The sequence below is a fragment of the Ceratotherium simum genome, chromosome 1 (genome assembly GCF_057802395.1).
Source record: "Ceratotherium simum simum isolate JZ-2026a chromosome 1, ASM5780239v1, whole genome shotgun sequence".
In the NCBI taxonomy this organism is placed as follows: domain Eukaryota; kingdom Metazoa; phylum Chordata; class Mammalia; order Perissodactyla; family Rhinocerotidae; genus Ceratotherium; species Ceratotherium simum.
This window is the reverse complement of record NC_141900.1, coordinates 28,642,334-28,666,217: the sequence shown is the minus strand read 5'-3', so window position 1 is coordinate 28,666,217 and position 23,884 is coordinate 28,642,334. Positions and strand designations below refer to the sequence as shown.

Below are 23,884 nucleotides of genomic sequence, written 5' to 3'. Positions count from 1 at the left end.
CAGGCAGGATTCTGCTCTGCTGCACACAGGGTTGCTAGGATTCAGAATCGACCGATGGCACTAACGTAAATTATACATAAATATAATATTTTATAAATAATGTTGTGAGTAAAATATTAAATTATATATATAGAAAACAAATATTATATATATATATATTTTAATAGTAACTTTGAGGGGATGGCATTGAAATTGTTTCCTGTTTGTTTGAATTGTGTAATATTTTCCTGGACCAGCAATATCTGGTGATCCTATGGGCAAGTCATCGGGAGAAGATATGTGACTTGCTTAATTCCTGGGTTTATTTTCTTCTTTCTTCTGTTGTTACAGTGTAGGGCACTTTCTTTAATATAGATGGTGCTTTTTATTATGTTTTTTCTCTTCTGATTTTTTGTATTATTTGTTCAAGAACTTTCTTTATATTTAACCTCTTCTTCGTCCCTTCACCAATAAATTTCCAAGAAATATGGTATCTTCTTAGATGGTATCTTCTCTCCCAGATGTGACGTCTCCCTGAGACTGCCGTGTCAGATCTTGTGCACTTTCCAGGACCCTTACCTTTAAGTACTCATTATCCAAGGTTATCATCTACTAGATCTTGTAAATGATTTCAGTTTTTCTTTTCTATTTTTTTTTTAATTTTTTGTTTATTGCAGTAACATTGGTTTATAACATTGTAAAAGTTTCAGGTGTACATCATTGTACTTCTATTTCTGCATAGATTACATCATGTTCACCACCAAAATACTAATTACAACCCATCACCACACACATGTACTGAATTATCCCTTTCACCCTCCTCCCTCCCCCCTTCCCCTCTGGTAACCACCAATCCAATCTCTGTCCCTATGTGTTTGTTTATTGTTGTTATTATCTACTACTTAATGAAGGAAATCATACGGTATTTGACCTTCTCCCTCTGACTTATTTCACTTTGCATTATACCCTCAATGTCCATCCATGTTGTCACAAATGGCTGGATTTCATCGTTTCTTATGGCTGAGTAGTATTCCATTGTGTATATATACCACAGCTTCTTTATCCATTCGTCCCTTGAGGGGCACTTAGGTTGCTTCCAAGTCTTGGCTATTGTGAATAATGCTGCAATGAACACAGGGGTGCATGTACCTTTGCAAATTGGTGTTTTCAAGTTCTTTGGACAAATACCCAACAGTGGAATAGCTGGATCATATGGTAGTTCTATCCTTGATTTTTTGAGGACTCTCCATACTGTTTTCCATAGTGGCTGCACCAGTTTGCACTCCCACCAGCAGCGTATGAGAGTTCCCTTCTCTCCACATCCTCTCCAACACATGTTGTTTCCTGTCTTGTTAATTATAGCCATTCTGACGGGCGTGAGGTGATATCTCATTGTAGTTTTGATTTGTATTTCCCTGATAGTTAGTGATTTTGAACATCTTTTCATGTGTCTGTTGGTCATCTGTATATCTTCTTTGGAGAAATGTCTGTTCAGGTCTTTTGCCCATTTTTTAATTGGGTTGGTAGTTTTTTTGTTGTTGAGATGCATGAGTTCTTTATATATTTTGGAGATTAAGCCCTTATCAGATGTATGGTTTGCAAATATCTTCTCCCAATTGTTAGGTTGTCTTTTCGTTTTGTTGATGGTTTCCTTTGCTGTGCAGAAGCTTTTTAGTTTGATGTAGTCCCATTTGTTTATTTTTTCTATTGTTTCTCTTGTCCAGTCAGATGTGGTGTTTGAAAAGATGTTGCTAAGACCGATGTCAAAGAGCGTACTGCCTATGTTTTCTTCTAGAAGTTTCATAGTTTCAGGTCTTACATGCAAGTCTTTAATCCATTTGGAGTTAATTTTTGTGTATGGTGTAAGGTAAGGGTCTACTTTCATTTTTTTGCATGTGGCTATCCAGTTTTCCCAACACCATTTGTTGAAGAGAATTTCTTTTCCCCATTGTATATTCTTGGATCCTTTGTCAAAGATTAGCTGTCCATAGATGTGTGGGTTTATTTCTGGGCTTTCGATTCTATTCCATTGATCTGTGTGTCTGTTTTTGTGCCAGTACCATGCTGTTTTGGTTACTATAGCTTTGTAGTATATTTTGAAATCAGGGAGTGTGATACCTCCAGCTTTGTTCTTTTTTCTCAGGATTCCTTTAGCTATTCGGGGTCTTTTGTTGTTCCATATGAATTTTAGGATTCTTTGTTCTATTTCTGTGAAAAATGTAGTTGGAACTTTGATAGGGATTGCATTGAATCTATAGATGGCTTTAGGAAGTATGGACATCTTAACTATGTTAATTCTTCCAATCCAAGAGCACGGAATATCTTTCCATTTCTTTGTGTCTTCTTCAATTTCTTTCAGCAGTGTTTTATAGTTTTCGGTGTACAGATCTTTCACCTCTTTGGTTAAGTTTATTCCTAGGTATTTTATTCTTTTTGTTGCAATTGTAAATGGGATGGTATTCTTAATTTCTCTTTCTGCTACTTCGTTGTTAGTGTACAGAAATGCAACTGATTTTTGTATGTTGATTTTGTATCCTGCAACTTTACCATATTTGTTTATTACTTCTAAAAGTTTTCTGGTGGATTCTTTAGGGTTTTCTATGTATAAAATCATGTCATCTGCAAATAGTGACAGTTTCACTTCTTCCTTTCCAATTTGGATCCCTTTTATTTCTTTCTCTTGCCTGATTGCTCTGGCTAGGACTTCCAATACTATGTTAAATAGGAGTGGTGACAGTGGGCATACTTGTCTGGTTCCTGTTCTTAGAGGGATGGCTTTCAGTTTTTCACCATTGAGGATGATATTAGCTGTGGGTTTCTCATATATGGTCTTTATTATGTTGAGGTACTTTCCTTCTATACCCATTTTATTCAGAGTTTTTATCATAAATGGATGCTGTATCTTTTCAAATGCTTTCTCTGCATCTATTGAGATGATCATGTGATTTTTGTTCTTCATTTTATTAATGTGGTGTATTACGTTGATTGATTTGCGAATGTTAAACCATCCCTGCATCCCTGGAATAAATCCCACTTGATCATGGTGTATAATCTTTTTAACGTATTGTTGTATGCGATTTGCTAGTATTTTGTTGAGGATTTTCGCATCGATGTTCATCAGTGATATTGGCCTGTAATTTTCTTTTTTGGTGTTGTCCTTGTCTGGTTTTGGTATCAGGGTAATGTCAGCTTCGTAGAATGAGTTAGGGAGCTCCCCCCCCCCCTCAATTTTTTGGAAGAGTTTGAGAAAGATAGGTATTAAGTCTTCTTTGAATGTTTGGTAGAATTCACCAGGGAAGCCGTCTGGTCCTGGACTTTTATTTTTGGGGAGGTTTGTGATTACTGTTTCGATCTCCTTACTGGTGATTGGTCTATTCAAATTCTCTACTTCTTCTTGATCCAGTTTTGGAAGGTTGTATGATTCTAAGAATTTATCCATTTCCTCCAGATTGTCGAATTGGTTGGCATATAGCTTTTCATAGTATTCTCTTATAATCTTTTGTATTTCTGAGGTGTCTGTTGTAACCTCTCCTCTTTCATTTCTGATTTTACTTATTTGTGCCTTCTCTCTTTTTTTCTTGGTGAGTCTAGCTAACGATTTGTCGATTTTGTTGATCTTTTCAAAGAACCAGCTCTTGGTTTTATTAATTTTTTCTATTGTTTTTTTGGTGTCTATTTCATTTATTTCTGCTCTGATTTTTATTATTTCCCTTCTTCTACTGATTTGGGGCTTTGTTTGTTCTTCTTTTTCCAGTTCCTTTAGGTGCATTGTTAGATTGTTTATTTGAGATTTTTCTTGTTTGTTGAGATAGGCCTGTATCGCTATAAACTTCCCTGTTAGAACCGCTTTTGCTGTATCCCATAAATTCTGGCATGTCGTATTTTCATTTTCATTTGTCTCCAGGTATTTTTTGATTTCGTCTTTGATTTCTTCGTTAACCCAGTCGTTGTTCAGTAGCATTTTGTTTAATCTCCATGTATTTGTGGCTTTTCTGATTTTCTTCCTATAGTTGATTTCTAGTTTCATACCATTGTGGTCAGAAAAGATGCTTGGTATTATTTCAATCTTCTTAAATTTATGGAGACTTGTTTTGTGGCCTAATATGTGATCAATCCTGGAGAATGTTCCATGTGCATTTGAAAAGAACGTGTATTCTTCGGTTTTTGGATGGAATGCTCTGTATATATCTACTAGGTCCATCTGTTCTAGTGTGTCGTTTAAGGCCAATGTTTCCTTATTGATCTTCTGTTTGGATGATCTATCTGTTGGTGTAAGTGGAGTGTTAAAGTCCCCTACTATTATTGTGTTACTGCCTATTTCTGTTTTTATGTCTGTTAATAATTGCTTTATATATTTGGGTGCACCTACATTGGGTGCGTAGATATTTACAAGTGTTACATCCTCTTGTTGGATTGTTCCCTTGATCATTATGTAATGCCCTTCTTTGTCTCTTTTTACAGTTTTTGTTTTAAAGTCTATTTTGTCTGATATGAGTACTGCTACCCCAGCTTTCTTTTCATTGCCATTTGCGTGGAGTATCTTTTTCCATCCCTTCACTTTCAGTTTGTGAGTGTCTTTAGGTCTGAAGTGTGTCTCTTGTATGCAGCATATATATGGGTCTTGTTTTTTTATCCAGTCAGCCACCCTATGCCTTTTAATTGGGGCATTTAGTCCATTGACGTTTAAAGTAGCTATTGATAAGTATGTAGTTACTGCCATTTTTTAACTTTTTTTTTTCCCCTCAGTGTTTTAGTAGTCCTTCTCTGTTCCTTACTTCTTTTATACAGAATTGATGGTCACTTTAGTTTGACCTCTGTCTGAAAGCTGTGCTCTTTAACTCCCCTCCTCCCTCCTTTTATGTTTTTAATATCATATCTAACCTCTTTTTTGTGCATTTGTATCCATTACATTCTAATCATGGAAATAGATAATTTTTCCTATTTGTGGTCTTCTCTTTTCCCCTTAAATCTGTCCCTTTAACATTTCTTGTAGCACTGGTTTCTTGGTGACAAACTCCTTTAATTTTTGCTTATCTGGGAAAATTTTGATCTCTCCTTCCATTTTGAATGATAACCTTGCTGGGTAGAGTATTCTTGGCTGTAAGTTTTTTCCTTTTAGCACTTTAAATATATCATGCCATTCTCTTCTAGCCTGTAACAGTTTTTCTAATAGTCAGTCTTTTCCTTCTGTGAATGAAGCCTGATTGATGTTATCCGTTTACTACTGCTACAGCCCGCGCTACTTTTCTTCCTCTGGCCAATCACCTCCCCACTCTCCACGCTCTGTGCACTCTTGAGCCACCTTTGCTGCTTTCCTGATGGTCTCTTGTGTTTTGGTTCTCAATTACAGGTAGATTATTGTGTGTAGACTCCTGTGACTCCTATTTGTGCTAGGGATGTGAGCTAGGTGATTTTATTTGCCATGCTAATCTATACTGTCTATACAAGACTCTTTGGAATGTTTGGAATGTATGTGGTCACCACTGTCTTACAGGATTCTAAACACATCTCTTGTTTTTAAACAACTTGCTCCAAAATGAACTGACAAATAGCATAACTAAAGAGATTGCTTGCTTTACAATGGCATATTTCATACTCCTCTCCACAGGGAGAAGCAAAGGTTCTACTATTAGACTATCTTATCTACTTATCTACTATTAGACTCCTATATTAATCAGGTCACTGTGTCATTTGGATTGATGGAATTCATACCTCAGAATGCATAAGGATAACCCCAGGAGCTTTTAAAATTACATATTTGCCTCTAGTTTCTGGTATGAGATGGGGCCCAGGAATCCACATTTTTGAGAACTCGCTATCCTGAAATAGGTTGAAGAAAAGCAATATTTTTGACTCTCCTTATATATTATGTGATGAGATAATGTAAGCCAGTATCTTCTCAGTGATAATCAGAATACCTTCTATTCTGTGAAATATCTTTAGGCATACGAACCCAATCCTGATTAAAGAGAGGAAAATACAAAAATAATTTCTTAGGCTCAAAATTCTCTGTCAAAAATTTTAGAATTTCTGCTGGCTAAGCGCTCTCTAGTCTCATTCCCTGAAATACTCCATGCCGGCAGTCTATTTTCTAAGAACTGGTTTAAAAGAGATAATGTATGATTCAGCAGTTTGTGTTCTATGTTCTGAATTATCTGATTTTTTAATGTTAGTGAAGTTACATGATAGTAGAATTACATGATATCTCATTTATAGTTAATACCTGAGAAAAATCACACATCTTAAATTGTGCATATGTTTTATAGAAATCCAAGAAGTTATGACTTATAAGAATCAAAAAAGGACTTGTATCTGGGGATTGAATGTTTTAGCTTAAAGGTGCAAGTTCTATTATTATCATAACATGTAATGCTCTTCCTTTACTTTTAAAAATAGTATTGTTTTTAATAAAATCTCCTTAAACTAAGCAGTTTTTATTACAGAATTTAATTCTTGCACTTGAGAATGGAGTAATTTGCCTAAATTATACAACCTTTAAAAGGTAATTTACCATTTCTACATAAGGTTTTTTTTTGTTTTTTTGCTGAGGAAGATTCACTCTGAGCTAAAATCTGTTGCCAATCTTCCTCTATTTCATATGTGAGCTGCCGTGACAACATGGCCACTGATAGATGAGTGGTGTAGGTCTGCACCTGGGAACTGAACCCAGGCTGCTGAAGTGGAGAGCACCAAACTTAACCACTAGGCCACGGGGGCTGGCCCATAATGATTTTTTTCACACAGAAATATGGCTATGTATTGCAGTGCTCTTTTACATCAAGAGAAAGGGTAGCTGGAATTAAAAATTAAGAAGACCTTAAAATGGTTTCCCTATTAATTTTTTTCACCTAATTTTAAATACTATATATATTCATTTATTAGGTGACACAAATATAAGTTAATTCCACATTTTTCTAGTTGGAATATCCCAAAAATGTTATGATATAGATTCTTGTGGATCTAGACAAAATTGTTTTTTCACTTTTACATATATATTTAAAATCTCATATGAAAAACATTTTGAAGAACATTATTTTTTACTCCCAAATTTTATAAAACTATTTAAAATCTGCACACATAACTTTGACATTTGTACCTTTGTAATGATTAGAGTCATTTTTGGACTCATCTAACAATTTTTTAACAACCTATTGCCTTTACTTCTGACTGCCTAAATTGCTTAAATTTAGCACTTTTTGAATCAGTGTAGGATAATATCTTTGGAAATTTTATAGCAGCCCAGTTACTGATTGACACAACTTTAGAATAATTTGTTTTTAACATTTTTCCTGTGGGAATATATTGATACCTACAGAACATACTACTTAACGTATGGGTGTAGACAGGATCTTTAAAAGGACTTTTTTAATGACGTCCATCACTTTGGTGTGAGGTCATACCTTTTAAAATTACTAAATCTATGATAAACCTCTCTCTAGCTCACTCTCTTTAACTTCATCCCCCAGATGCCCTACGTAAGTATCCAAAATACATCAAGTAACGTAATTACAAGATAATGTATTATTCCCAAACACTACTTTACTAAAGAATTGGGAAGAATTCTCCAATGAGGGACTGTGTAAGGACTTAAATATAAAGCACTGTGTTTGTCAGAGATGATTTTGGAAACAAAGCTTCCCAGTTATGTAATCTACATTTATTATTTATTTATACCACAATTCATCTCTTTTTCAAAAATATTTTTAATACAGCATCAAACAGAGTTCAGTATTTTAAGCTTCCTTAAATTAAAAAAATGAGAACTTTTAGAGCTTTCTCTTAATTTAGAAGTTATTATTATGCCTTTTGAAGAGAAATAAGAAGAATTTTCCTTATAATCAGTTTTTTAGATATAATTTATGAGAGCTCCTTCAGCAATTCCCGCTGCTGCCCCTCTAGACGCGGGCACGTAGTGCAGAAGAGGGCCTCTTGGCATCAGCCGAGAGGGGATCGCAACTCCTGAGGGTTCAGAAATCTTCCCACTCTGCTTCCACTTTGATCCATCTGACATCTCCAAAAGGAATAGTTTATATTTTAGCTTTTCTTTGTAATGCCAATATCCAACATGAACACTCTCAAATATTTGATTGTCTTTTTCAGTTCTTCTCTGTAATTTTTGAATATTAAGTGGAGAATTTTGACTGTTTTTTAAAAAATATTTCAATGATTGTTCTTTCCCAAAGCAGAATAATGGCCATCTTGACCTTTGTTCTTAATCGAAATATCAAATTGAACCAGTAAAGGTTTCATCAGGAACAAAAAAGTTTTTATAATGCTACACCTAGGTAATGAAACATGACTTTGCTTTTCCATGCATGTAGAGCTATGTAAAAGAATTTGGCGTGCAAACTATACAGAGTAGTATTGAATCCTTTAAAAGCACAGTAAAAGAATATTAGTACATTACCGTAGAGTCCACATAGAAATAAGCGATATGATAGTCATATCAACCAAGAGCCACATCTGCTTCATAAAGAAAAGCTCTTCTTTCCATATATCAGTTTTCTGACAGTGCCAATGAATCATAACCTAGCAAGCCACTTTATATAGAAGATACCACAAGTGTAAAGATAATTTATTCTAACCTAATTTCTCGGTCATTATTAAGTGTAAAAAATCAGGATTGTTCTTTGAATTACTGACAGCATTTAATGACCACATGTATTAATATAAAAAAATAGGAACCCCTATTTTAAGGTACAGTATTCAGCTTTTAAATGTGTAATCACAGACATCGCGTCAGAGTTTAAAGCCCACAAAGTTGCCTATTGTTATGAATTTTTAAATCTTGCATAGATTTCAATAGCACAATGATTGTTTTGGGGGTCATTTTTTAATGTGTGTATTTAGTAATGTTTAACTACCTGAATCTACTAATATATCTACTTATTTAGTATCTATATTCTGGAAGAGCACGCCCTACAAAAATCCCTACCTCTCTGGGCTATATGTGCAGTGTAGCTTGAGCAATAAAATAGACTATCATAAGTTATAATATTTTTCTAGGCTTCCAGAGTTCTAATCCTAAAAAGGAGGACCTTCTACATAATTTACAAGGTAAATCAAGCAAATTTTTAGTATAATAGATGTGTCTCAAAAGTATATTTTACAAACAATAATTTTAATGTACTGAGAACTTTTACAATGCAGATAAGACTATCTAATTTACATATTTTAATGTGTAAGCTTTCATTAATAAAGGATATACTTATAATTCAAATATTTGCCTGTTTATTGAGCACTTAAGTCAGAAAGTCACAAAATATATGAAATATAAACATAAGTTTAGCTATTTCATGCAGTCACATGAGGTCTGGAATTTTATCCCTTTGAGTTCAGGTTCCCTTACCTTAAGATGATCTGTCCCATAAAATGCTTATGATTCATATTAAGATCACCTTTTATAGAATGATTTGTATAGGTTGTTCTCTCATCGTTTGCAATTTCATGCCTGGCCCAAGTTCCAGAATCCATATCTGCATAGAGCATCCTCTTCCTGTGGGGTATATTATTAATAAGTAATTCAAATTTAAGATAAGAGAAAGTATATGATAAAAACAGCCTTAGAACAAAGTGTTGCATATATTGTCATTAGGACAACATAGTCTATTAAATTGTTTTCCTCCATTCCTGGAATTTATCTGCTTAAAAACTGAGACCCATTTTCTAGAATAAGAACACTCTCTCCTGATGTGTGGTGTCTGGGAAATATTGACACATTTTTATTCTTCAGCTCTGTTTTTCACCTTTAATTTTAAAAAATAAACTATACAACTTCCTTGCTACTACAATACACTCTAATAGCATCATGGAAATAATTTTTCGCCTTTGTGTTTTGACTGACAACAACATGGGCATATTTTCATACTTTTTATGTTTTAAATTATCAGCTTCTTGATAACATATAGAAAGCCTCTTTAAAATATGATGTGAATAAAGGAAATAGCATGAGCTCAGAATCTGATGAGTTGGGCCTCGGTGTTAGCTCTTTAAGGCAGTGTCTACAAAATCATAAAGACAGAAATCGTGAGGATTGTGGGCCTTTGTTGAATGGGTTTCCTCATGTATAAAAATAGTGAGGTGAATTAAATAGTCACTAAAATGTTATCATTTAACTATGCTGGAATAATAAAAATAATGAATGTCTGTACAGAGTTTGGCAGTTAACAAGGATTTTTCATATATATTGCTTTATTTAACAGTGTTTCCAGATCTTATAAGGCTCATAAATTGCAAAAGATATTTTAATCCTAAAGAAGAATCATTTTCATAATTAAAAAGTTATTTGGGCAAGTAAGTTAACCTCAGTTTCTTTATCTATGCAAAAGATAATAATAAACATTTCACAGTGATGTATAGATAGCAGATCTATCCACGGTTTCTTTGAAAGAATAAGCCTCATCTTTAATTAGCTATTTAACTCTTAGCCATGTAATTGCTATTGCATGTAATTGAGTTTTTTCCCACCAGAATTCAATATACATGTTTATGAGGTTAAAGGCTGTGAGTCCCCAGCTTGAACAAACTAGTAAATTTATAATAAAGTATGTCAAGCAACAAGGGCCAGGATATTATAATTATGTATCTTTATTTGTGACAGATAATTGTCCTGTTAACTGGTGATGCACCACTCAGACTTCCCTTCAGTGAAGTCATGAAAGACTTGTTGCCCTTGCTACTGTGGATGTCAGTAGGCACCCTTCAGCTGTCAGCCCTTCTGGGATGGTCTCAGCTGAAGAGAACCTCCTCACCCAAGGCCGCATGGCTTACATCCGATGAATTACAGGCATGGAGGTACAAAGGACGGTCATCTCCTTCAAACTCAAAATAACTTTGGAGGACCATTCTACTCCAAATCTCCCTCCCTGTGGGGTCAGCTAATCCTCCTGCTGCACCCCGTAGGGTGCAGCTGCCAATCCTTCCTTTCCCTCCCTTCTACAGCTGTTAGTCCCGAACATCCCTAATAAACATCCTGCCTAGTCAATTCTTCCTCAGAGTCTGCTTCCTGGAGAACTCAACTTGCAAAAAATATTTATGAGACATAAGATTATGTACAATTTATGAGAGAAAAATTCATTCAAAGGGATAACTCACATGACATATAAAGCAGTATAACTGTATTTAAATAAGTCTAGATTATCTAAAAGGAAAGGCTATAACTCACGATGAGAGATTAATTTAGTATGCATGTACATGTAAGCAAGTGTGACATAGTGGAAACAAATATTTAGGTCTGTGGCAGATAAAGCTAATTTTAAATATTAAACTTCCTCCTTCTTTACTAGCCAAAATATAACTTTATTCAGAACAATGTTATTTCTTATTCCAGGCAAAATACTCAATTTTCTAGCCTGTCTTTACCGTATAACCTATTTCAGATCTTTGAGATAGAAACAGCATCCTGCTGCATGTCTTGTGAAGGTTTTTCTCTTTATAATGAATGGGAAAATGGGGTTGGCACTTCCCTTTCTATTCTTCTTTCTGCTTTGAGCACAGATGTGCCACCTGGAGCTGAAGCATCCATCCATTGGCTATGAGGAGAAAGAAAAGAAGACAATGTTAAAGGTGACCAGAGACACTGGTCCTTACATTGTTGAGCTGCTGAGCCAGCTTCAGCTGTCATCTATTTCCAGGCTGCCTGATATGCATGGAAAATACATCCCTTTGATTAAAACAAAGAGGCCTTGTATTAACTTTTGATGAGAGGACTGACTTCCGTGACTCTTTTAAGAAGATATGAAAACCATATTTTGTCATGAAATTTAAAAAAATTAGTAAATCCCTTTAGCTCTGCTTTTCTATATTAAGAACATACTAGAGCATCAAATTTTACATAAAGAATGAAGAGGAGGGAGAAAAATCAGTTTTTAAAACTCTTGTGGATTATTGGAATGAAAAAGGGAGAGTGAGGAAGAGAAAGGATGTCAGAGGCCAGAGTCTTTATCCCTCCCTATCCTCCACCTCATCCACACCTCAGGTTGAGTGCTGTAGAGGTGTCCAAATTTATCTGAGGAGGCACAGTATCAGAAAGCTATAGGTCCGTAGGAAGTATCTACACTTCAGTTCAGCCATTTCAAAATGCCCTATCAGTAGGAACATGAACACAGCAGAGGAAAGTAGGTAACTAGATGGGCCTGAGGCTGTGGTTGTGGCTCCTCAGAGCTTGTATGGCATATTGGGAAGAATGGAGTTAAATATCTAGACTGGGATCCCTTTCTATCCTCTAGGAGAGGAGGCAAGGATGCTCCTGGGAAAGAAAGACAGCAGGCACCTGGTCTAATCTTCTTGTAAACATACTAATAACTCACCTCCTGGAAGAAAAATCAGTACTTATCAGGAATAGAATATTACCGATGGAATTTTTTAAAGAGGATATCCCTGGTTTAGGATTGCTTATGGTAAACAAATCTAGAATCTATGGATTTATGAAATATGACTCCAAACAATGTCATGTAAGCTATGCAACTATCTGAATATAAAATGGAGATGTTTGATCACCTATGATGTTCACTATTGTGTAAAGTAGCCTCATATACCTTATTAAAGACCTCATGTATTATTATGGGTCACAGAGCATGACTGATGTGTGAATGAAGGACCTGGGACCCGGTGTACCCAGACCTCTCCCTTCTTCATCTGGTCCTGAATACTTGTACAGTCATGTGCCACATAAGGATGTTTCAGTCAATGATGGATCGCAAATATGACAGTGTTCCCGTAAGATTATTACCATATATTGGGCTTGCCCCGTGGCTTAGCGGTTAAGTGCCTGCGCTCCGCTACTGGCGGCCCGGGTTTAGATCCCGGGTGCACACCGACGCACTGCTTCTCCAGCCATGCTGAGGCGGCGTCCCACATACAGCAACTAGAAGGATGTGCAACTATGACATACAACTATCTGCTGGGGCTTTGGGGGAAAAAAGGAGGAGGACTGGCAATAGATGTTAGCTAAGAGCCGGTCTTCCTCAGCAAAAACAGGAGGATTGGCATGGATGTTAGCTCAAGGCTGATGTTCATCACAAAAAAAAAAAAAAAAAAAAAAAGATTAGTACCATATAGCCTAGGTGTGTAATAGGCTATACCATCCAGGTTTGTGCAAGTATACTCTATGATGTTCGCAGAACGACAAAATCGCCTAATGACAGATTTCTAAGAATGTGCCCTTTCATTAAGCAATGCATGACTGTATTCTTGACATTATTAGTGAAGCTTGACACTGGATACAACATCTGACTTTTGTGCAAGTCAGCTTTGACAACTGATCTTTGTGTTAGCTCACATATACAGGACCCTAAATTGCCCTTGTGCTCTACAAAGCATATGCAAAGGTGCTGAGAGGTGCAGGAGACTACCAAGGAACTTACATTGGAAAAAAAAACAATACGGTACTCAGGGAAAATACGTTTGGTCCAATGTTGGTGAACTTAGTGTGACTCAATAATTTCAGTAGAATGAAAGATCTGTGAGAATGGGGAATTTTCTTCTCTTCTGCTCACTTTATTTCAAATATATTTACTGAACATATAGTAGGTTCTCAATAAATATATTGAATAAATATATGGATAAATAAATACATATTTAATAATTTTAAATAGTCTTTTCAGGTAATTCACCTTCTGCTTGGATGTCTGAGGTATGTGCTCAGAGTTTTAGCTCTCTTATGCTCCTCTCTTGATTGTTCCGATGTATACATAGTAGGAGCTTATGTAACGTGTGTGACAAAACGGGGGATGAAGGAAGACACTGAATAAATGTTGGAGTCTTCTGAATCTCCTGAGGTCTCTGCTATGGTTAGAGTAAGAGAGATCTCAAATGTCAATGTGCTGTCATCATATGTTGGAAGCTATATTCCTACCCATTTTCCTCTTTCCATAATGTCCTTGAATAAATTGTCTTCTTTGTTCAGAATCCAGGCAGGCCTGTACTCATCCACTGGCCCTCGTAGAATTTCCCTATCACCTCACATGGACGTGTTGGGACTTCTAGTTTCCTTGCACATATCACAAAAGACCAAGAGTACTACCTTGCCATAATTATAGTTGCCTTTTTAAAGCTTCCTTTTTGCCATTTCTCTCAAACTATATTGCACATGGCACTATTACTAAAGCTGGAAATAGTGGGGTTGAGTGGGGGAGTTGTCTGCAGACACTCGACTTTCCTCCCAAAGAAACACACCATTTGTTTGTTCACACGGTTTGTTGTGAAACCGATGTGTCTAGATTTTCTTCTGGTAAATTTGATCTCAACTTGGAAATCCCAGTCTGTAATTCCTTGTTTTTCCTACATTACTCTTGTTCCTCTGAGAGCTCATCAAGAGGAAAAGAGTTGGATTTTGTCTTTTTTATTTCCTTTCTGTCATGTCCTGCTAGTGTCCTAGAAAACAGGCCTCCTGGATTAGACACCATATGAGTAGGAGTAATCTTTCAGCAATATTGAATAAAACCCATAATCTGAATTCTCTAGGCTTGAAAATAATATTTTTAAAATTTAAAGTAATTTATAGACTTATTTCTCTGTGTTTTTCGCATCGATAACCATTGCCAAACTAAAGATGTGAAGAAATTCATCCTCAGGACTCAAAGCTCACCAACAACCTCTTTGTTGTAGGCTATACCTGTCTATTCCTTTCTGGATAGTAAACTATCTGACCAGAACTTGCATTTGAAAGGCTGCAAGAGAACACATTTTAAGGGCAAAATAAAATCAATGTTTTAATATTTGCAAATTATTATCTCTGTTACCCAGAGTCAAAAAGACCTCCCACCTGCTCTCATTTCCTTTCTCCTCTCCTCCACAATTCTGCTGCGTCCCTTATACAGCAGCAGAAAATGCTGGTTGACTCCCAGTATAGATTGGAAGTCCAAAGGTTTCAAAGATACAAAGAAGCTGATGGTAATGACCACAACCTAAGGAAAGAGAAGTGGTAGACGAAGACATGGAGAAAAGGTTGTTTGAGGGATATGAGTTTGATGAGTGTATGTTCTTCTCTAGTCAAAGAAATAGCCATGCAGGTATGAGGCCCCAAATCCAGGGAAATGGATTCTCTATAGATGAGGGCACTATTTAACTACCTAACAGAAGAAGTCTCCTCCCTCATCTTCCATCACTGGCAGATACTTGAGCCATCCTCACAGTGCAACAGAAAGATAAAGATAGCAAGTTACAAAGATTATTGAGTGATCAGAATTGATAAGAATTGACAGGTAAAATCTAATGTTTTGAAGGGAGAGGATATCAGTTAGTTAGCAAAGCTAGAATGTAGTAAGGCAATGAATTCAGGAGAGTGGGTACAGGTCAGTCGACAAGGCCTTGGGAAGAAATAGATAAAATAAAGAGAGGAAAACTATAGAGTGTTTATATTCTTATGTCTGCAAAATGAGAAAATGGAAGAACATAGTGGGGTTTAATCAGATAGTTAAGATCTTCTTGCATATAGCATTAGAAAGGGAGAAAACATGTGCAAATGAATTAATCAGCACTGTACATACAGAGAGTCATGCATGGATGGGTTAGCTCCACCCTGGGAAATGCCCAAAGAAAGTTTGGGAGCATTTGTGCTGCAGAGAAAAAGCAAAATCTGGAAGTAACACATGAGTTTTCAGCCCTCCCACTGAGAAAGATGCTTTTGTGAGAGATAGACTACACAATTGCAGAGGAAACCTTCACTGGCTACCTAATAGTATGTATAGGAAACCAAGGATCAGCACAATTTAGGAAAATTAACAGAATGAAATAGAAGACCTAATATAAACCATCAGAACAAATGACACAGAAGAGAACAGATAATTTAGGGAACAAAGGAAAAAAATCTTGGTTAGTGTTCTCAGAGGGATTATAAAGGATGCCGCTTCTGAAAACAAGATCAGGCTTCTAAAAAAAGGAACAACCAGAGAACAACAAAAAGTTTGAGGGATATTAAAAATAGATTGAAAAGTTAAAAAAAAAAAAACAATGAAAGGACTAGATATTAGAATTTAAATGACTATAAACAAAATAAATGAACTAATAGGTAGAGTCAAAAAAATGTTTCAGGGACCGGTCCAGTGGCATAGCAGTTAAGTGCACATGCTCCACTTCAGGGGCCCAGGGTTCGCAGGTTCAGATCTCAGGCTCACACCAATGCACCACTTGTCAAGCTACGCTGTGGCTGTATCCCATATAAAGCAGAGGAAGGTGGGCACAGATGTTAGCCAAGGGCCAGTCTTCCTCAGCAAAAAGAGGAGGATTAGCATCGGATGTTAGCTCAGCGCTGAGCTTCCTCACACACAAAAAAAATGTTTCAGACTATCCTAAAGAAAATAGAGACCTTTCCATACCTTCCTAAAGAGAGTTACAGATGGAAATACATTAAAAGGTAGGAGAAGAAAAAAAATCAAAGAAATAAGAAAAGAAACTTTCCTTCACTTGAAGAAAAGCATACTTTTTCAAACCAAAAGGAGCTCTGTGGATTGAGCAACGTAACTAAGAAAAGGCTAGAACTTATACAGACCCTGGAAAAGTGTTACAACCCCAAGGGTAAGAAAATCATCTACAACTTTTCTTTTATAAAGGGATAAAATTCAGGTGGACTTTAGACATCTCCTCTTTAATAATGGATACAAGTAGAAAATGAAGTATATTTTCAAAGTCCTAAAAAAAGAGAAAAAGGAACCTAGAATTTATTATACAGGCAAATTACCATTAAAATATGAGGGAAAATAAGTATATTTTTAGATGTCTAAGGATGCCTACGTGGGGGATCAGAATTGGCCATCCAAAATGTGTCTCTTTGCCTTGATTATTTTTAAGAACACAAGACTCTGAAAGAAACTTTGACCTTCCCCCAACTGCCTAACAGAATTTAAGATAGAAGGTCTATTCCAGGGAGGAGCTAATACTATATGATACGTATAGTATAATGTAAAGTAGGTGTGATAGAAAGGCACCAACAAGCCCATTTTTATCAAAGTTCTGTCTCTCCAGTCACTGTGCCTATAGCTGGCCCAGCAAACAGTTGTTTAACAAATATTTGCATTTACATCTCCATGAAAATTGCCTTTCTCCCCTTTGAAGACCCAAACTACTACCCTCAACATCCTCCTTTGTCTTTAGCTGAAGGTCGTATTCAAGGTAGTGGCTATGGCCGTTCTGGTGAGTTACTCAGTTTTCCTGGGTTTCTCCCATGTATACATGTTATAAAACTTGGTTTGATTTTCTCCTGTTATTCTGTCTCATGTCAATTTAATTCTTAGACCAGCTAGCAGGACCTAGAACGTAGAGGAATTGTCTTCCTCCCCCACAGTTTGGTGACTTGGACAGGATAAAACTGCCTCTCACTCTTGGACTAAGCTAAGAGATCCTGGACCCCTAACAAGAGCTGGCAGAAGGTAAGAGTTCTTGCCATGTCAGTCTCCCAGATCTCTGTCTGCAGGATCCAGTGGAAGTCAGAGTGGTGAGTTTTTTCCTTTTCTAAATTTAGATTAGCAGGAGAAAATATTGGTGAAGCTAGCTTCTTGGACTTAAAGAGACTCTGGGAAATTTTTTTTGAGTACTCATTGGGTTATTGATCCTTCTCCTCCCAGAGATGGTCATTATTTTTCCTTGACTCTGACTTTTGTGTTGTTTGTCATAAAAAGGAAAAATCATAGGGCAAGATGTAGGCATCACTATAGGCCTGTTTTCTGGGAATATGCACATGAGATGGGAGCTGTTGCTAAGGGCATCTTGGAAGCCAAAGAGGCTGCAAATTTGGCTGGCATGGATAGAACAGTTAAGAGCCATTAGGGCACTCACCACCTCAAGAAAACTCCCGTGATAAGATAGGTTGGTCACAGAACGGGGTAGATGACACAGGTCTCCTGCCAACATCAAGAAAATTTCTGTGCAACAAGGTACTCTGTAAATCACACATATTCCCCAACCCTGTGGCACCTCCAAACTAGGTATTAGTCTGGCTCCAAGAGACCCAAGGCTTAGCGAAAGCTATCAATGTGCATATAAGAAGAGGGTTTTTTTCTTTTGTCTTGTTCTGTGTCTTGAGAGCTTAGCTTTGTGACTCTTTGGTTTCCTCTGGGGGAGATCAAGATTTGGCCACCCTGAAATATATCTCTTTACCTTAATTGTTTTCTCTGATGGACATTTGACCTCCCCCACTAAGTGCCTAAAGAATTTGACATAGTAACTCCTTCCTGGAACAGATCTTCTATCTGATGGCTGTAATATAATGTAAAATAGATGTTACAATAGAAAAGGCACCAACAAGCCCATCTTATGGGAAGTTCTGTCTCTCTGGCCACATTCTCTGGATGGCCCTGTGAAGAGTTGCCAGACAAACATTTACATTTATAAGGGAAATCTCCATTGGTAAATGTATCTCCCTCTCTGTATTGGGAAGAGGGGGGATGACCTCATTTCTAGAAACTTATCAATGTGGAAGGTGAGGCCTTAAATCTGCATAATAACCTTACTCTTATTTACTGTGCTTTAGTGGTAATCTCCTGTAACTGACTCCCCCCACCCCCAACATCCTCCTTTGTCATTGGTTGAACATGGTATTTAAGACGAGAATTTCTGCTATTGTGTTGAGAAACGCAGTGTCCCTGCTTTCTCCCATGTATACATGTTATTAAACTTGGTATTATTTTCTCCTGCTAACCTGTCTTGTTAATTATTTGGTCAGCCATAAGAACCTTAAGGGAAAGGGTAGAGGGTGATTCTCCCTCTTCCCCCAACACCTCCATCCAGAGGATGGATGTACCAGCATGCATCTTGGTGGCCAGTCGAATAGACTCCAAGGTGCACTCTTTGTCTGGCTGTGTCAGCTCTCAGGGGAGTTTTTCACAAGGGGTCCCACTTGCTTTCATTAAGGGCCTTTGCCGTCTCAACCTTCGTTGCTTGTTAATGCTGGCACTAACTGCCTGTGCAGTGAAGGCCTTTATTTTCTTAGACTATTTTTGGGAGTGAACTTTCTAGATCTTGTGAGGGCCACTTCTTTTGCTCTCTGTTTTGGGGATGCCTCTCGCATCCACGGTTAAGCCATAAAGGTTTATTGGTTTGAATCACTATTAAGGTCCTACTCATCAATGGCCAGACGATGGATCATTTAAATTGGAAAAACATCTAAATTGAAAAAAAAATTTTAGAGAGCTCTTTTCATAATTATTTTATTGGTACCTATGAAATGACCAAATTAAAAAGGAAATACAAAAAAATTAATAACTAGCCTTAAGACTCTGACTCAGGCTACAATTAAATTGAGAATACGTAAAAGTGTAAGTGTTGATAAGATTATAAAGGTTGGAATGTTTCAGCTAATATTATATAAAGAGGTTATATCAACTTTCCCTGGATGTGTTTTAAAAATGGATGTGATGTCTGGCTGCTAATGTCCTCTATCCAAAATTATAAGACCAAAACCTATTGATAAAGTCCTAATGAAAGCTATGATTAGAGGTGTAAGAAATGATGGAATTCAGATAAAATTTTGTAGGAAAACTGATACATTTATGGGCTTTATGTGAAGTGATTACATCTCTTTTTGCTTGCTTATATTATAGATTGTATTGTGGGGATAGACATTTTGTCTCACTGGGGAAAGTTTCCCCTGCCTGATTGTAAGACAGCATTTAAATCTGTCCTTCAGATAATGTTAATTAAACATACTAAAGGGAAGTCAATAGGGTTGCCGGAGCCCACACAGTGTGAGACAAAAACTAGAGACTAATATCAGGTGCTAATAAAAAAGACAATAAAAGCTGCCTCCTGAGGTAAATTGGTCTAGGGTTAAATTGTACACTTAGGAAGAGGTCCTTTGTTAAATACTTTGTGCAGACTTTTAAAGGTGTAGTATGTTGTCCTAAAGTTTTAAAACAATAGCTGGGGAGTCTTTGTGTATATGTGTCTATTTGTATGTTATATATATGTGATATTTTACCATTGGATGGTATGGCCAAAATTAAGAACTCTAGTTAATTGGCCTAATGTAAGAGCTTACATAAATTATTTCTAAATATAATAGAAACTAACCCAAATGTCTTTCAAGTTAATGTGATATGAAATAAGGTTTGGTAAATGAAAGCTTGTTTAAGTTTGTTAGATTAAAATAGGCGTGTCCTTACAGTTATCAGCATTGGGTATGATGCAGACATGTGACCCGGATTGATGCAGACATGTGACCCAGGTTTACTAGTCAAATGAGCTCATGTTATCTGTTACAAATTTGTCAGCAAAAATAGCTTAGAATGATAGCTAATTTTGTCTAATGCCTCATGAAGATTTCATGGGTAATCTAGACATAATTGTCAGGAGCAAATGATTTAGATGTAAGTGAGATAATGATATCAAGCAAGGGCTCAATCTACTCTCTGCAAGATAAAAGGCCAAGCAGGTAGTGGTAGAGAAAGAACTTTAATAGCAATAAGGTAGCAAATTAGAAGATGGTGAACTATTGTCCTAAAAAAAACCCATCTTAAAGGGGGACTGATTTGGAAATGAGTTATATAAGGCAAATGGGGTCAGAGAGGAGGCTCAGAAATGTCAGGTGATGGATGATCACAGAACACTGGGTGCCTCCCTGTAGCAAATTTGCTGAATGCAACATTCCTGAGGAATCTAAGAAAACCTCAGTTACGTTTGTATCTAGGACAGAAGGAACTTTTCTGCTAAGAAGTTATTCTTTCTACTGATTACAGATTACCTTGCCTACATACAGTTATAAGAGTTTTTCCAAAGCATATTGTGAGAATAAGTTGGGGAAGAGGAGCATGTGGCCTTGGGGGCTGAAGTTCTAAGAGTCCTCTGCATGGATAGGGGCAACTGTCTTTCATATTTCTTCATGGGTTGCATGTGCAAATTGGGGGTGGGGGGGGTTCTATGTGTTGCTTGTGGTGGATTTTTAGTCTGTGATGTATAAAGCTTTCAATCAGTCATTTTAGCTTCTCAATGCTCCTGCAAGATGTTTAGTCAGGTGGGGGGCTGTCAGCAAGCTACTCTGTCTATCAGTGGTCCTCCTGTTGTTCTGCAAGGCAAGCTCAGAAATTTTGGTTACTTTTGTTTCCCACATTAGCCTTGTGGGTATAGGCACAGTTTCATCCTAATCCAGGGAAACTTTAACTCCTTTGTCCTCAGTTTCAGTAAGAGTTTATACATAAACATTTAGCGATAATTATAGTTTATGACATGTGTATTTAAAATAACTTCTAAAATCTCTTTGGTAACTGTAAACTTTGAAGTTTTGCTAGGCTAAATTAAAGATTTTATTTTATTCAGTTTTTTCCCCCCAAAGCCCCAGTAGATAGTTGTATGTCATAGGTTCACATCCTTCTAGTTGCTGTACGTGGGACTCGGCCTCACGTTGGACGGAGAAGTGGTGCCTCGGGGCGCTCCCGGGATCCGAACCCGGGCCGCCAGCATCAGAGCGCGCACACTTAACCGCTAAGCCACGGAGCCGGCCCTCTAGGCTAAATTAAATGATAAAAATTCATTTCGTATCTAGATCATTTCCAAATAAAATAAAGTACTGAAACATTAATTGCCAAACATGTCTACATTTATCTGCTTTTGGCTTCTTATTACAGAGAAACTAAAAAGTGCTTGGGTCTATTAGAAAATATGTCTTGTATTTTATTAAAAGATTGTACTATGAAGTAGCATGTTTCTAGAAATTATAAGAAGTATTTATAAATTTGCCAAGCTGCAGAATAATTAATGTAAAAGACAGTTCATAATTGCTTACTTCTTAGTTTTCACTAAAATTTAAGGTCCATAAGGATTAAGAATTCTAATTAATATATGTAATTAAAGCCACTAAAAATTAATAAGGAAAACATCATTGTATTTGGGAAAGTATGATGTGTTTTGTTAAAAAAATATATATAAAAGGTTTATAAAGAAGAACTCTGAAAATAGTTTTGTACAAAGTCAAATTGGCTAAGATTAAAATGAACTTAATTAAGTAGATGAGTTTTAATATAAAAAGTAAACCAGTGCAAAAATTAGAATTTGGTTTTCTCTCTCTTAAAAGAGATAATTTTCTTTTAACTTTTAGTCTGCTCTTGATAAAAAAATTATAAAAGATTTTTCTTTACCTTTGAGGAAATCTACATAAAAGAAAGAAAAGCTACATTTTGTCAAAGTAAGTTCCTATTTTCAGAAAGGCTGAAGTTTCTCTATTAAGCTTGTTTCTAACTGTTCGGTTCTCTATGTTTGCTTCCAAAATCTTTAATTGTCACCATGGTTAAATGTGACATTTAACCATTGCATTGTTTCATAGGAACCTATGATATTATGTGGGTAAATGTTATTGATGTAAGTGTTTTAAAAATTATATAACATTCCTAAAATTCTGAACTGTCCTGGTTATCAGTCATAATTCTGGTTATTATTTTAAAGTGTTGTAAGTCACGGAAATAACCAAGTTTATTTGTCATTTGCCATTTTGTCTTTTGTCATTTACAGACAGTTTTGTTTTACTCTGTTTTTTACAAATGTTTTCATCTTTAGACAGATTCATAGAAAGGACTTTGACATTTACTCTAGAATACAGGTTTCTGATAAACTTTCAGATCATAAAACTGAACTGGGTAAGAAATTACAGAACTCTAATGGAGAAACTGATGTCTTCAGGAAATTGCTGACAGGAGATCAAGATCAAAAGTTGATCAAATGAGATTGAATGAACTGATGAGGATGATTATAATTTTTATGACTTTTCATTTGAAATATTGCTGTTTTTAAATGTCTTATTTTTTCAGATTTAAGGAAAATTTTCCTCTTTTCTCTTAAGCTAACTATGACTTACAGCAATTTGTTAAAGTATACTTTTGTAAGCAGAATTGAAACATTTATATTTTTCTCCCTACCTGATCCCTACAGAATTTGAAAACTCTTAGTGAGTATCATTATTTTCATGGCAATATAGTTATTTGCATAAGTTCAATAAGAATCTGTTCTCTTTATAACAGGACACAATCGGAAACATTGGTTATATTGCCAAAGCTTTGACTGGAATGTCATATTTGAGAGAAACATACATAGACTCAGATATGTTCAGACAGCTTTTGAGAAATAAAGGTTGACTTTATGAAATAAAGCCACTTGGAAATATTGCCCTGGTACCTTGCCTTCAGGGTTCCCAGAAACCTTACCAGGTGAGTAAAGAAGGTCACTTCCCTGACAGGTGCAAGGAACCTCAGAATATTTGGGGGAACCTCCAGAGAAGAGAGGAATTCACCCAAATCTATAGGTATTACAGGCAGAGTCTGATGACGTGTCCTTGGTTTGACTTTCCTGATCTCAAGGAGCCTTTAAAGTTCAATCTGAGATTCCTTATAAAAAGTTCCAGCAAAGCAGATTTAATAAAGCCTATATGATCAATTGTTACTCTTGCTATACTTATGTAAATAATTGGGCCAAGTTTATTAAAATTAGGCTTATATTACAAATCAGTTAGTCTTAATTTGGCTATCTTTGGTAAAAGTGAGGGTGATTTTAAAGAAAAATATTATGTTTCAGTGGAAAACTATAATACACATTTGTAGATATTAGATTCTAGTTCTGTTAATTATATTTGAGGTTTTTGTTTTCTACCTGTAAACTGGACTGGATCCTGAATTCTTCTAGTCTCCTGAAATATCTGGCTACAAATCTCCAAACTAACATTTTCAATTTTTTTCATCATTTTCATTTGATATCATTGAGAACTGACACCACCCTTGTTTCTGAAGCTCTGCAAACTGAAGCTGGACAACTTGATATAAACTTTGTAGAGATCACAACGATAGCATGCCTGTTGCTGTGTCTGACACTCAAAAGCATACCTGAACACCCGATGACATCATCAGAGACATTTCAAACTGCAAAAGATATTTCAACCCTGACATCTAGAAATCTTCTTGACTGGCTGTCCTCCAGGCTCAGAAGCTGGTTT

The 23,884-nt window shown here is 36.2% G+C and overlaps 1 long non-coding RNA gene across 1 annotated transcript in view; it reads right to left on the bottom strand.

The window, feature by feature from the left end:
• Positions 1 to 11,114: 11,114 nt before the first annotated feature.
• The window catches only part of LOC147918167 (uncharacterized), a 50,033-nt gene continuing 37,263 nt past the window's right edge, over positions 11,115 to 23,884 (bottom strand). The window contains exon 3 of the long non-coding RNA XR_015555647.1: positions 11,115 to 11,510. This is a non-coding gene — a long non-coding RNA (uncharacterized LOC147918167). The remainder of the gene's footprint in view (positions 11,511 to 23,884) is intronic.